This window comes from Kryptolebias marmoratus, linkage group LG6 (assembly GCF_001649575.2).
Source record: "Kryptolebias marmoratus isolate JLee-2015 linkage group LG6, ASM164957v2, whole genome shotgun sequence".
In the NCBI taxonomy this organism is placed as follows: Eukaryota; Metazoa; Chordata; class Actinopteri; order Cyprinodontiformes; family Rivulidae; genus Kryptolebias; species Kryptolebias marmoratus.
The window spans coordinates 19,854,429-19,860,244 of NC_051435.1; positions in this window are offsets into that span (position 1 = coordinate 19,854,429).

A 5,816-nucleotide genomic window follows, 5' to 3' on the forward strand; every position below is an offset into this window, starting at 1 on the left:
GGCCGCCCGCCAGAACTGTTGCTCTGTCGAGGACGATGTCCCGGCCGCCCGCCAGAACTGTTGCTCTGTCGAGGACGATGTCCCGGCCGCCCGCCAGAACTGTTGCTCCATCATGGTCTGTACCCGGGGCGCCCGCCAGAGCTTTTGCTCCGCTGTGGACGGTTCCCGGGCCGTCCACCAGAACTTTAGTCCCGTTACCTGGGGTTATCTTGTTGTGGGTTTTTTATTTTCTGTGCGTTTTCCCCAGTTTTCTGGTCGTTTTTGGTTTTGTATTTTTGCTTGTTTTTTTTCGAGTTTAGCCCTCCGTCCTGTGTTTTGTTTTTTACCCCCCACCACCCTCCCGTGCTTGTTTTTTTGGGGGGGGGCGTCTGGGGCCGGCCCTTGAGAGGGCTGGGTTCCTCTCCGTTAATACCACGCTTCATGACAGCCTCCACTGCTCGCTCAGGTCCGCGTGCCGTGTGCAGAGCCCTGCATGACGCTACAAAGCATGACTATAACTGTGCCTTAATGCTGCAAGCGGTGCAGCTTTGTAGTTGACCAAAGTCATAGTAAAATATTATGACTTCTTACAAATGTACGACTTCTTACATATGTAGGGCGCACTGTGGTTTTTTGAGAAAATTGAAGGCTTTTGGGTGCACCTTATAGTCCAAAAAATATGGTAACTATAAAAGATAGAATTACAGTATCAAATGTCAGATAGCTTAAAACTATAGTGAACAAATAGTTTGAGAATTACAAGAAACAGTTTTCTAGTCTGCAGGACAGTTCTTGGGTCAAGAATAACAACTAAGTTTCATCAATTTTATCATTGTAGTTTCCTCCACCTCCTGGTCTCTACACTTTTAGACTCTTAACATAACAGAACATCATTTTCATCCAAGTTTTTAAAATGTCTCTGATATTGGCTGTGTTTCTCTGTTGAAGTGTCTTCAAATTCTTCTGGGTCGTCAGAATTGCAGCAGCGATGTAATGATCAAGGAAATGACTCTACAGACATAAGTTATTCTTGAACAGTGAGAACTTTATTCAAAATAACAGAGTCTGTGCCGAATCGAGATTTCTGGCCCAATCAGTGAGATTCCCCCCCCCTTCTTCTCGTTGCTGCTTCTTTTTATATACATTTACCAAACCCAGTTGTAGAATAAAACACACACATCCCACTGGGACGGACTTCAACAGTATGGAGTCAAATACATTCAATTCCCTTTATGGTGATAAGCTGGGGTCTTGAGACGTGCAGCAGATAACCCTCCATATATGTATTCACTGCAATTGTTTTCAACAATCATGAGCTTAGGAGTCCACAATCCACTTCCCAAAAAGGGATTATACCCAAAGACAGACCCGAAGTCTCAACTTGGAACTCAGGCCCCATCGCCGCTCGGCACAGATGTAACACAGATACCTCATTGTTTACACAGATTTTGGCCTCTCTTGCATAGTTTCCTCATAAACAAGAAGTGTCATGAGGCCATTCTACAACATGTTGGTGTAACAGGAGTTAAGCTGTAGTATCTGAAGCGTAAAAATGAGCTTAATTGACTTTCTGAACCAGCGGTAAAAAAAGGCATAAATAATTGGGTTTAGACAGGAGTTAAAATAAAACAAGCATATTACAAATGTTGCAGAAGAAGTACTGACAGAGTTATCTTCACCTGTGAGTGCAACACAGTAATATGGGAGCATACACAGTAGAAACACAACTACAACAACACCAAGAGTCTTTGCTGCTTTAATCTGAGACTTTCTAGCTTTTACTGAACTGTGAAGAGCAAGTGTTGCAACCTGTGAGCGCATTGCTCGAGACTGAGACACAACAACCATAAACACTTTGAGGTACAATATTACAATCACAGTGATGGGAGCAATGAAGGAAACTGTCAGATCAGCATATCTTGCAATGTAGCTGATGNAATGCAGAGGGTAACAAATAGCAACATAACGGTCAATTGATATCAGCACCATGGTTCCTATTGATGCATAGAGGATCACAAATGCTAAATACTGATACAAAGAGCACACAATGTCACCAAGAATCCAACAGCCGTCTATTAGCAGAATTTGAAAAACCAGTAAGAGACCAACAAAAAAGTCTGAAACAGCCAGGGAGAGGAGGAGGAGGTTGGTGGGAGTGTGCAGCTGTCTGTGGAAGCACAGAAATGTACTTTTTAAATCAGTTATCTGTAATAACAAAGTAAATTGTGTTAAAATGTTATGTAGCAACCTGAAATGTGAAATGGAGATGATGACCAGCAGGTTGAGAAATGCAGTTATCACAGAGATGAAGGAAAGCACAATATAGTAGAGCATAACCTCAATGTAAGGGAGCTTTAGTCGACTGCAGGAAGAGTTAAAGAGTTGTGGAAAGCAGAGCTCAGTTTCCTCCATTACTGCAGATAGAAATGTTAAATCGTGAAACTTCTCTGTTTTGTTCTCATCCAGCTGCTTTATCTCCGCCTTCTGTTTCAGGCTCCACATTTATCTGTTTAATTTTTTCCATGGAGATTAGATTACGGGAAGTTCTGTTGATTATTTGTTAAAGTATTAGTTTAGTATTAGTTTTTCTTCTACAAGCAGATACCTAAAACTGGTCTGAACGGTTCAAGGGGTCAGCTATGCTAGGAAAATATAGAACAATAGGATCTTTAAAATATTAATAATATTATCATTAACTGGATCACCACCAAAACTGATTTTTTTTCTCTTTTTTTTGTGACAACCCCAACTCTTCCTAAAACGGTCTTTGAGATCTGTTTATTAGTTTTTCTGTGATCTTGGTAAAGGCCCCAACATACTCAGGTGTACTGTGCGTACTCCGTGAGCTGCGCCGACTCCAGGCGGACTGTCTGCGGAAAATTGAGACTTCATACTCAAGCGTACAGATTGCCTAAAATTCTCCCATAACAAATTTCAAGGAGGAAGAGGTCGCTTGCCTCTTACCTTAAAAAACAAAAGAAAAGAAGGTGCCTTTAGCCCTTTCTCTTCACCAACAGGGCAACCACCGCACACCTGTCAGTGCTGCACAGAGAGTTGCAGTTGGGATGCGTGCTGGCGCAGATTCTCAACTGAGAGCGAATGGTGTCGCACGCCATCGCCAGGCAGTTTATTGCACTACACCGAGTACGCGTACGTGGTCATAAAAATGTATGTTTGCGCGGAAATGTCTGGCAGACATCCGCCTCAAGTATGTACGCCCGAGTATGTGGGGGCTTAGACAGATGGATAAATAAAGCAACGGACACGGCCAAAAACATAAAATCCTTTGCGGAGAGGTCATCTGCTGGAGCATAGAGGTTTTATCAAATGGGTGACATCTGACCTTTACCTTTAACCTGGAAATCAATAGTGATCACCCTTGACTCATGAGGTGTCCAGCTGTGCAGTTCGACATTCCTAAATTGCACAGTTGCAGAGTTAGAGTACATGCTCATCTCTGACCTTGACCTTTGACCAGATCACCACCAAAATTCAATCACCTGTTTCTTGTGAGAACCCCAGCATTTCTTGAAAATTTCCTCCAAATCCATGTATTAGTTTTTAAGTTATCTGGATGGACAAACAGACAGACAGACAGACAAACAAACCACTGCTAAGGAAAACATGATCTCCTTGGTGGAGACAAATACAGTTGTCCAGCCTTGAAGTCCTACACAGCTGGACACCTCATGGGTCAAGGGTGATCACTATTGATTTCCAGGGCAGCTGTGACTCAGTGGTTAGAGCAGTTGTCTTCCAATGAGAGAGTTGGTTCGATTCCTGGCAGGAGTCACATGTCAAAGTTTCCCTGGACATAACACTAAACCCCTTGTTTTCTTTGATGTGTGCCCCATGAATGAAGTTTAAAGCACTGATTAGTCTCCATAGAATAATTATTTCAGATTAGCTTTGTAGAGATGTAGTAAAGTCTGTCTGGATGGATAAATGAGGGCACAGATTGTGTTGTAAAGCACTTTGAGTGGCCTGGTTGGCTAGAAAGGCACTTTATAAATACAGTCCATTTACCCTTTTAGAAGTGATAATTGCATGGACCTTTTCCTTTTGAATAAGATTGTCCTAGTTTTATATAACACTATAAGTCTCAGTATTTGCTGAGACCACCCTGTGGTTTTACGTGGCCTTCCACTTTGTTATAATACCACTAACAGCTGACTGTCGAATATTTAGTAGGAAGGACATTTTATGATTGGACTTATTGCACAAGTGGCATCCTATCACTGTACCATGCTGGAATTCACTGAGCTCCTAAGAGCAACCCATTCTTTTACAAATGTGTGTAGAAGCAGTCTGCAGACCTAGGTGCTTGATTTTGTACACCTGTGGCTATGGAAGAGATTGGAACACCAGAATTCAATGATTTAGATGGATGAGTGGATACCTTGGGCAATGTAGTGTATATATGTTGTTTAAAAAAATCACCCTAATGTCATAAAGCGGTGGAGAGCAAGATGAACCCAGGGCGCAGACTTACTACTAAAAAAACTAAAATTTATTTAAATAACAAAACAGAAAACAAAGGGCTGGCATGGCAGCAAAACAACTACTATAACGAAAATCCAAACAGAAGAACAAGGCGAGAAAAGGCAAGGCAAAACGAGGAGGGACCAGAGACAAGACTAGAACTGAACAAAAATAATCAACAATGAACGGGCGGGGAGGTGGAGAAACTGACTGGGTTTTAAAGACAGAGGAATAATTATGAGAAGTGGGCACAGGTGAGTGATTACAAGTGAAGGCAGGTGGAGATGGGTGTGGCAAGTAAACAAGTGCAGACAGAGGAGTGGAAGAATGCTGACAGGACACAATGACAAAACCAGAACACATAATAACAAAATAAACCAAGAAACAAAACAAAACTCAGACACATGACACCATGTATTTTTTGTATTTACAGTTTGTAAATAGTTAAAGAAAAAAAAAAGAGTATGATTGGAAATGTGAGGAAAAAATGTTATTTATACTGCTACATATTGTATTTTTAAGAACAATTTTAAAAGTGTGATATTGTTGTTATTAAAAAATATCATGGAAAACATCCACATAGTCTTACTTTATCATTAACCAAAAAACANTTCTGCCTGGTATTGGCTCATTACTGCATATAAAGAAAAAAAAAACTAATTAGAAATAAAGCAAAATGTGTACATGAGTTCTTCCTGGCACTGGTTCCTGAGCTGTTGCTCAATGAACCACTCTCCACACACACACTACACCAAGTTTACACCACGTTAGCAGCTCAATCATTCTGGTAATATTGTTTCCATTGTGATGCTTGTAATTTTAGCTCACTATACACTGCCAAAATGTAATTTAACAGTTATACTGTGCTCATTTCATGTAGTTCTAAAACAGAAATTTGATGTATTCTTGTTTTATCACTGATGAAATAGAGATATAGGCATTTTAAGAATTAACACTCATTTTCCTTTCGTGTATGATTTATTCTGCATTTGCATGATATGTTGTCTTAAATATATGTATAGAGTGTGATGTGAATAAATTGTAAAATCAAGAGTATTTTGGTGTGTTGTAAAGTGTGTGGTCAAGAATCAGTGAGTATGTTTTGGTTGTTTTTAAAGTAGTTTTTATGTTTATTACTTTGTGTGTGTGTGTGTGTGTGTGAGGGGGGGGGTCCTCTTGTTTATGCTTTGTGATGTGTACATTTTGTATTTTCTTTGTGTTCAGTTGTTCCCTAGTGTTTCATCATTCCTCTCTCCTGCCACACTCGCCTGCACCTGTTCCCTGTTATCATTCAGCCACCTGTCTCCAATCTCCTCAGCAGCCCCAGTGCTTTTAGGCTCTCAATCTTCACCCCT